The sequence below is a fragment of the Athene cunicularia genome (genome assembly GCF_003259725.1).
Source record: "Athene cunicularia isolate RWA chromosome Z unlocalized genomic scaffold, athCun1 chrZ_part3, whole genome shotgun sequence".
In the NCBI taxonomy this organism is placed as follows: domain Eukaryota; kingdom Metazoa; phylum Chordata; class Aves; order Strigiformes; family Strigidae; genus Athene; species Athene cunicularia.
This window is the reverse complement of record NW_020799144.1, coordinates 8,591,454-8,601,421: the sequence shown is the minus strand read 5'-3', so window position 1 is coordinate 8,601,421 and position 9,968 is coordinate 8,591,454. Positions and strand designations below refer to the sequence as shown.

Genomic DNA, 9,968 nt, shown 5'->3' with positions numbered 1-9,968 from the left:
GGAAGGGAAGGGAAGGGAAGGGAAGGGAAGGGAAGGGAAGGGAAGGGAAGGGAAGGGAAGGGAAGGGAAGGGAAGGGAAGGGAAGGGAAGGGAAGGGAAGGGAAGGGAAGGGAAGGGAAGGGAAGGGAAGGGAAGGGAAGGGAAGGGAAGGGAAGGGAAGGGAAGGGAAGGGAAGGGAAGGGAAGGGAAGGGAAGGGAAGGGAAGGGAAGGGAAGGGAAGGGAAGGGAAGGGAAGGGAAGGGAAGGGAAGGGAAGGGAAGGGAAGGGAAGGGAAGGGAAGGGAAGGGAAGGGAAGGGAAGGGAAGGGAAGGGAAGGGAAGGGAAGGGAAGGGAAGGGAAGGGAAGGGAAGGGAAGGGAAGGGAAGGGAAGGGAAGGGAAGGGAAGGGAAGGGAAGGGAAGGGAAGGGAAGGGAAGGGAAGGGAAGGGAAGGGAAGGGAAGGGAAGGGAAGGGAAGGGAAGGGAAGGGAAGGGAAGGGAAGGGAAGGGAAGGGAAGGGAAGGGAAGGGAAGGGAAGGGAAGGGAAGGGAAGGGAAGGGAAGGGAAGGGAAGGGAAGGGAAGGGAAGGGAAGGGAAGGGAAGGGAAGGGAAGGGAAGGGAAGGGAAGGGAAGGGAAGGGAAGGGAAGGGAAGGGAAGGGAAGGGAAGGGAAGGGAAGGGAAGGGAAGGGAAGGGAAGGGAAGGGAAGGGAAGGGAAGGGAAGGGAAGGGAAGGGAAGGGAAGGGAAGGGAAGGGAAGGGAAGGGAAGGGAAGGGAAGGGAAGGGAAGGGAAGGGAAGGGAAGGGAAGGGAAGGGAAGGGAAGGGAAGGGAAGGGAAGGGAAGGGAAGGGAAGGGAAGGGAAGGGAAGGGAAGGGAAGGGAAGGGAAGGGAAGGGAAGGGAAGGGAAGGGAAGGGAAGGGAAGGGAAGGGAAGGGAAGGGAAGGGAAGGGAAGGGAAGGGAAGGGAAGGGAAGGGAAGGGAAGGGAAGGGAAGGGAAGGGAAGGGAAGGGAAGGGAAGGGAAGGGAAGGGAAGGGAAGGGAAGGGAAGGGAAGGGAAGGGAAGGGAAGGGAAGGGGAGAATAATAGATCAGCTGGAAGGGACCTATAACAATCATCTAGTCCAATTGCCTGACCCCTTCAGGGTGATCAAAAGTTAAAGCATGTTATGAAAGACATTGTTCAAATGCTTCTTGAACACTGACAGGCCTGGGACATTGACCACCTCTTCAGGAAGCCTGTTTGACCACCTTCTCAGTAAGAAATGTTTCCTAATTTAAACCTTCCCTGCTGCAGCTTTGAACCATTCCCATGCATCCTGTCACTGTATCCCAGGAAGAGATCAGCATCTCCCCCTTCACCTATGTAATTGCAGGAGAGGAAGAGCTATTGAAGCCTCTGTGAACATTCAGCATCAGGAAGGAAACAGACGTCACATCATTATGCTGAAATCCTCACCACCCTAAATCCCACAGAGTTTTTCTGGGTCAGGTTTTACCCAACTGGAAAATTCCACAGTGACATTTATGTCAGGAATAGCAGATCCCTTGCGTACATTTTCGGAAAAGCACAGTCACTCAACAAGCAAAGAGCCTTTCTCTTCCTTTAGGTAAAGTTTCTTTTCAACATGAAGTCTGGTGTGCAGAGCACTGTAAGTGTTTGATCAGTCTCCAATAACCAGGTTATTGATAAAACCAAAGCCATATTACATTTGAACGAATCAGTAAAATAACCTTATGCTGTCTGAAATGCTTCTAAAGTTTCCTGTTAGATACATACAATTTAGCAGTTAATAATAGACTAAATATGTGGAATATTAAGTACATTTATTTTGTTACATTTTTTCAGTTAAACCCTAATTTCAAAATTGTGCTTCCCTTGGGTTATTTTTTTTTAACACAAATAACAGTAGGAATTTTCCACCTACAAGAGACAACTGCAGGGGGAAAAAAAAAAAAAAAAAAAGCTTTCAAAATAGCAAAAAAAATTTCAAGATTAATTTTTTATTAAAAAAATAAGGAGTTTGTTTTAGTTTGTTGTTTTGTTGCATGCTTTTAAATCTTTAATTCACATAATTGAATTCTGGCCTAAATTTTAACTGTTTTCAAATTCTAAACTGTTATGTGGTTGTTTTGACTAGAATTGCTGCCTTCAACTTCAAAAATCACAGCTTTTTCTCTAATACAACAGGTATAAAGTGTTTTACAATCCTTTGGGTTGAAAATCACAATGTAAAGATATTTTTGAATTCCAGTGTTTCGTTCAGTGAAAGAAATCAATTTTAATTGGAATGTGATTAATTACCCCTGGGTGAAATTAAGAAGAAAATCAATGCCTCACAATCAGATTTTATTGCTTGAATATTACACTCAAGTCACTCAACATAAGGACTATTTTTGGATTCATACTAAAAGCAACAAAACCAGCAACAACAAACCCCAAAAAACGCAAGAGAACAAAGGGTTTCATGTAATCCAGTGTTCTGTATTGGTTGCTGTCCTGGTTCAGCTAGGATAGGGTTAAGTTTCCCGTGTTGGGAGAAGGGATCTCCAGCCGGGTTATTCATACCATGCTGAGGTCAGGTCCAGCGGCAGTGCGGGAAGCTTTCCTTTGTGGCTTTGGTCATGGGGAGCACGCGTGATGGGCTGGCTGTGTTCACTGTGTTCACTGTGGGATTTCTCTGTATAACTTCTGTCTTGTTTACTGTTATTACTGTTTATTGCTGTTGTTATTGCTATTGTTGTTGTTCAGATTGTTATTTATTACACTCTTGTATGAAATCTTTCCTTATTTTAACCCAGGGTTTGTGCCTCACTTCCAACCCTAACCGGCTGAGGGTGGGGGACGGACAACGGCAACATGGTCTCTGGTCCCGGCAGGACCTAAAACACTACACTTGTGCAATATCATAATAGACTTTATCTCAAAGCAAGATTATAAAACCCTAACCTTAAATCATAATTTTGTTAGAGTACATTTTATTTGTCATAAAAATTATAATTGACCATAATATTCTTCACATGGATATCGTCAGAGCAGGTACTGCTACACACCTGTCTGTCTGCACATGTAGCTGTAAGTTCCAGAACCCAAATAAACTGATTCAACATCTTACCTCTCATACCGTTAAAGATATGTCGTGCTCTCATCATCCATATAATGCATTTTCCATTGTCTCATAGTGACTTTTCTTTCCTCTTTAGAAACATGCTGCCACCTAATACACACTTAGAACTTAAGCCTTCCATTATTAGCAAGAGATTAACGTTCCCCATATGAGAGGGACTAGAATTTCTACAGAGGTTACACATCAGTCAGCATAAATTCAAAGACTGAGGCCCACAATGCCATTCATTAAAAAGTTTACATGTATTGTAACAATCATGTATACCTGTTTGTAAGGACTCAGGTGGGGCTTTTTTGTTTTGGGTTTTTTTTTAATGGTATGCGACACAATCCCATGTATAAATTATATTGCTCCACTCCACTACCCAAAATTATGTAAATTTATGTCATGCATATGTGCCTGATTTAGATGCACATTCTAGCCTGTCCTGGTTCAGCTAGGATAGGGTTAGGTTTCCCTAGCAGAGAGGGAGGGGGAAGGGATCTCCAGCCGGGTTATTCATACCATGCTGGCGTCAGGTCCAGGGGTGGGAAACTGATTTTTCTTTCTCTTTGGCTTTTTTGTGGCAGGGAGCTGCTCCGTGACCATTTGCTGTATTTCTCTGTATATTGTTTGTCTTGTTCACTGTTATTGCTGTTCATTGTTGTTATCATTGCCACTGTTGTTGCTCAGATTGTTTATCACACTGTTGTATTAAATTTTTTCTTATTTTTACCCAGGTTTGTGCTTCACTTCCAGCCCGACCAGCTGCAGGTGGAGGAGGGGCAACGGCAACGTGCTCTCCGGTCCTGGCAGGGCTTAAACCAATACATAGCCATGTATCTCTACTTCTCAACTGCTAAAATTGTTCCAATGTCTAAACCAGTTTTAAAAGCTCAGGTGTTTTAATTCCCTCAAATAACCTGGCGAGGTTTCAGGATCCATGGTTATTAGACACATCCCCCTGCCTGAAATAATTTCAAGGTGGTGAGTGGTGAGTGAACCTGGAAAGACTTAAAATCTTCATCAATGGTATAGACGGTGAGATCGAGTGCATCCTCAGCAAGTTTGCAGATGACACCAGGCTGAGTGGTGCAGTTGATACACTTGAGGGAAAGGATGCCATCCAGAGGGTCCTGGACAAGCTTGAGGAATGGGCCCATGTGAACCTCATCTAGATCAAAAAGGCCAGGAGCAAGGTCCTGCATCTGGATTAGCAGGGATTAGCTACTCAGACTTCACAGTAGCAATTCAAACTTCAAAGTAAATCGTGATTTGATGAAGCTAAAGAAAAGAGCCTGTAACCTCAGAGGGACTGGGATAGCTTTTCTCTAGTCTGCACCTTCAGCACAGAGCGGCCTTTCACACAAGTACCACTCAAGGACTTCTCCAGTGACACCAACCACAGAGCAAAGAAAAATTCTTCCTATGGACAGTGATTTAAGGTAGGTCAGAGAAACAGACACAAAACTGAGGTTCCTTACTGGAACAACAGGAATAACTGACATGTTTACAGTGCTGGCCTAGAGCTGCTATGGCCCACAGGTGCCTGTGTATTTCACTGATTTCCATTTTGTTTTCAACTACATAGCTGTTTTAATATCTTAACTTGGACTTTCCTCTTCCATTTTCCCTGTCCAAAGACCTCCTCATATGCACTCCTGCGTTTTTTACACAGCACTTGATAAGCAGTGCTCTTGCTCAGAGGATGAATCTTGGGCAGTTCATGGCAGTGGTTGGTGCTGTTCTTTGAAAAATGACTTCCTTTCAAAGCTGCTACTTTGAGAGCCCTGTGCTACCACCTGTTGGGAAGTTAAACCCTGGGACTTGGGGGCATCTTAAATAATTATTTAACCAATCTCTCCTATTGCACAGGGCAGTTACTCTACCCCTGTCACCTTGTCACTAATTACAGGCTTGAGTGTCTGATGATCAGGTGAAAAACTTGACCATAAATGCATATCTCACAGCATGATCTGTGAGCTGAAGGAATGTGGCAGGAAGATTTATTTGAGGCAATTCCCTTCCGTTTTTTTCCCTTATACACTTACGAGTCTCCTTTATAAAATGTAGTTATAGGACAATAGGAATGGAGTTCCCTTGACAGCTTAATCCTAGAAAAAGAACCCTTGAGAAACCATTTGGTTTATGCTTTCTCCATATTTCTGTATCACAGGCCTTGGCAAGAAGGCAGAACATAGGCAAAATGGTAATTTTCAGTGATATCTCCCTATTCTGCTCTACAGAACCAATACAACACCGTTGATAGAGCTTGATTTCATCTTTAAACTGGATAACTCAAGACACACTCGTAAGAGAACATATCTATATCCACTATTTTAAATTTAGGACAATGGGAATGGAGCTCCCTTGGCAGCTGAATCCTAATGAAAGCACTCTTGAGAAAACTTTTGGTTTATACTTTTTGTGTAGGAAAAACTATGGAAACAATTGAAAGGAAAAAATCTTTTAATGAACTGGATAACTTCCAATGCATTATGTGTGAATTAATAATTCTTCTTTTAAGCTTGGTAATTCTAATGAATTAAAATTCTTACTGAGAAAGGACAGTATCCTGCCTTTTATTTGTACCTTCTATTTATGAACTTGAATATTTCTAGAAGCATTTAATCTGTCTAAAGTGTGCTAACAATGCTTGTTTCAGTGATGGATTTGCTTTCCCATGGTAGAATTCAGTATGACCTTTGGCTGCTTATTGTGAAAAGAAATATCTTATTTGAAGTACAGATTTGTTATAAACAAGCCTCTCAGTTTAAATTCTGTTTTCTTCAGTATGAAATCCAAATGGAAAAGCCACAACTATTTTTTTCAATAAGGAGCATCTCTGTTACTAACGCTTGAGGAATACAATAACTTATTAGGGAAACTAGAGCATATGGATGCTTGTTTTGTACCAAACTTCATCTCTGTAGCAGTTCCCACATTTCAAGGTTCAAACAAATTGTTCTTTGTCCCCTCACAAAACACATACAAAAACATTTTATATGCCACGATGTGAGAATATGTAGTTTCCACATACAGAAACTACACACATTTTTTTCTTTTTCCTTCCCCTCTTTCTTCTCCCTTTTTTGGTCTTCTTTTCCTTCTTTTCCCTTTTTTCTATTTTCTTATTTACTTTATGATAATCATGATAATTAGGACAAGTTTCATGCAAAATGGGGGAAAATCTGAAAGGTTTCTTGAAAGTCTGCTATAGCTCTTCTACCTTGTATCTTTTAAAGACTCTGCTGAACAGTGTCAAATAATCATCATCTGATCAGCTTGCTATAGATCCTGAAATTTTTTTCATATTCAGAAAGTCTTGTGTTTAAACCATTATGACTGAGTACTGTTTAGTTTGGACCCTGTTGTCATTTAAACCCGGCTGGCAGCCAAACACCACACAGCCATTCACTCACCCTCTCCCTCCTGGAGGATGGGGGAGATAATTGGAGGCATAAAGGTAAGGAGGCTTGCACATTGAGACAAAAACAGTTTAATAATCAAAATATAATTAAAAAATAATAGAAAGTGCAACAGGTAATGCACAATGTGATTGCTCACCACCCACTGACTGATACCCAGCCCATTCCTGGATAGCAATCCTGAAATACCAAGATTTTGTAATCTTAATCCTGGAAGTGAGAGAGAACTCCCTCCTCCTTTCTGGCCACACCCCGTTTCTATACTGATCATGACATTACATGATATGGAATATTTCATTGGCCAGTTTGGGTCCAATGTTCTGGCTGTGCTCCCTCCCAGCTTCTTGTACACCTGTACCAGGGACAGGATATGGGGAGTTGGAGAGTCCTTGATCTCTTAGCAACAACTGAAAATATCAGTGTATCATCAACATTCTTCTGATTTACACTGAATCCAAAACACAGTACTACTCTAGCTACTAAGAAGAAAAATTAACTCTATCCCAGCCAAAACCAGGACAGTATCCACCCCTTAATCCATACCGTTTATGTTACACTCCGGTTCTGTATTTTCCAATACATTCTAATTAATCACCATTGCTTTCCCTGGTTTTTGATATGTACACACAGATATGATTCCCTTAGGATATGTGCCATCCCTCCAAAATGTGTAGTGAGTTCATTTACTACATTATGGACTAGGGGAAGGAAAAGAACAACCATTTAATTCAAATACTAAAACCAACACTTAACAGAGTAGGACCATGAGAAGTATAAACAAATCTTAAAAACACCTTCCTCCCACCCCTCCCTTCTTCCCTGGGTCAGCCTTGCTCATGATTTCTCTATCTCCTTCCCAACAGCGGTGCAGGGGAGTGGGAAATGGGGGGGGGTACAGTCAGTTCATTACACATTGTTTCTGCTGCTCCTTCCTCCTCAAGGGGAGGGCTCCTCACACTCTTCACCTGCTCCAGCATGGTTCCTCTCTCACAGCAGACAGTCCTCCATAAACTTCTCTGTTGTGGTAACGCATTAGCTGTTTTTTTTCCATCTGCTAAGCCACAGGAATGCAGCCTTCAGATCACAGCTAACCCTTGCAGGAGGTTAACCTCCATGGTAAAGAAAGCACAATCACCAATATGGTGGATGCTATCTGTTCAATTTATTAACTGCGCAATTGCTTTATATACCCCATTCTGTACATCGCGAGATGTTCAGTTCCCTGTTCTTTCCGTGCATCATGAGATCTTTTCATGTGCCTCTATTTTTCCCGTACATCGCGAGATCTTCCGAGCGCCTCCCCCTACACTTCCCCCTCCCCATGCTTTATCGACCATGCGTCAGAAGTTGTATAAAACTGATGCCTTCCAGATCTTCCCTTTCTTTGTTTCGCAGCAGCGCCTGCAAGACCCGTCTGAGAGCTGTCTCAATCAAGGGTTAGTCAAACTTCAAAAACAAAGCACACTTAAAATAGTTCCACAGAAGGCTAAAACAATACAGCAGTTATGATTACTAATTAAAAGATAAGCTAAGTTCACTACTTATAATTAAGGGATGTGACTAATTACTACAAAAATAAACAATGAGGAAAATATGAAGTAGCACACAATTAATAGAAATACTAACGTTCAGATCCGCAATTGCTAGGGAACCCTGGACACAGTGAGAATTTATAGTGCACTTCCTCACAAACTGGAAATCCTACGCGATGCATCCATCCGTAGGTGAGGCATCCAACGTTGCTGCAAGCAGGTCCAGCCTCCAAATCAACAGGCCAAAATAACTGGCACTTATTGAGCGGAAACATCTGATTTCATCCTCCTGTTGGGTTCCACCCAGAGCCTGGCCAGTACTCCAAGGGGAAAACCAAGGGAGTTTCTAAATAAGGTTAAATACTTGAGCTCTTAATTCTTAATATTACTAAGCAAAGAAAGTTCAATACATGCATTCTTATAGCATTTCATCCTTATTAATAACTACATTTCATCTAAACTACATCTTCCACTATTGAATAATAAATCTAAATATTTCATTAAGGCAACTGTAGTGTAGTTTGTTCTGTCGCAGTAGCAAACATTACCCAGACATTCTGCTTAAAAAGATCAGTTGAAGAGATTGCGAACACTTGGTACAGATGCATCCACAGCACCCACAGCTGGATCCTGAGTGCTGGCTGCCTCTCATACCTCAGGTGTGGTTGCACACACCTTGTCAGTAATCACCAGGGACTGTGACCTGTGAACACCAAGCGTAACCTCTTCTCCAGGTTATTAAAGAAAATGTTCTATTTGCACCACACCTTTCCATCATCCATTAATTTAACCTTACCAAATGTTTGTGGTGTTGCCACCAAAATTAATATTTTGGGCAATGGTGTTGACCTGTGATAAACAAAAGAGTTATTTTCCCATTTCATTTGCTATAGTTACCCATATGTTAGGTCTGGGCGAGATGATTTGTCTCACAAAGGATCTAAGTAGCCAAAGGCCACAGAAAATCTACAAAACTTTTAAGAAGTTGTTATTTCAGGTTTTATACGTCGTGCAGGTATCCATTTAATTAAACCATCCTTTTCCACTGCTGCATACCCACGCCCAAACACTCTCAGCAACCGGCCCGATTCCCATGTCATCGCTCCCGGTTCCTTGATCTGAACCAAGGGATAATTTCTTGTCATCTGGATTGGCATAAAGTGTTTCCACTGGGGAGGTGTGGACTCGTCGCCTCTAACAAAGTGATATAGAGCATAAAGGGCGTGGGACAAAAGAGTCTGCTGTCGGTCTATGGGTATTGTCCCCTTATGACCTTCCCCCTCCCCAAGCTGTTGTAGTTTCGCTTTTAGAGTGCAATGCGCACGTTCCACTATTACTTATCCTTGACTGTTGTAAGGAAGGCCGTGTACTAACTTGATGTGTCATAATGCACACCATTCTTTGGTACTTTTAGCGATGAAACAAGGGCCATTATCTGTCTTGATTTCTTGTGGCTTCCCTAATAAGGCAATGACTCCCTCCCAATGAGCAGTAATGTGTTTGGCTGTTTGTTTGCGAGCCATCGTGGCTAATATTGTAGAGCTAAAGGTGTTAATAGTTACTATGAGGTATTTATTTGGTTTCAATGGGTCACATTCTGTGATGTCAGTTTGCCATATCTGATTGGAAGAAAGACCCATTGGATTGACACCTGCTTCCCACAATGGGCCCTTTTGACAGTAGGGACTAAGTGCCACTATGTTTTTTACTTGTGACAGAGAAATATGACGTGTTTTCACTAAGGCTTTTGCTCCGAGGTGTAGAAAGGCATGTAAATGCTTTGCAGCATCTAGTGACCATACACCTCGAGCCGCCTGGTCAACGTTATGATTGCCTTCTACAATTGGACCAGGTAGGGATTGGTGACTGTTCACATGTGTAAGAAAGACCTGCCCTATGCATTGTTGTAGAGCATCATAAAGTAAAGT

The 9,968-nt window shown here is 42.2% G+C and overlaps 1 long non-coding RNA gene across 1 annotated transcript in view; it reads left to right on the top strand.

Moving 5' to 3' along the window:
* Positions 1 to 9,576, top strand: part of LOC113490287 — a 20,760-nt gene extending 11,184 nt beyond the window's left edge. Inside the window, exons 2-3 of the long non-coding RNA XR_003400198.1 lie at positions 6,404 to 6,407; positions 9,026 to 9,576. This is a non-coding gene — a long non-coding RNA (uncharacterized LOC113490287). The remainder of the gene's footprint in view (positions 1 to 6,403; positions 6,408 to 9,025) is intronic.
* The last annotated feature ends 392 nt before the right edge of the window (positions 9,577 to 9,968 follow it).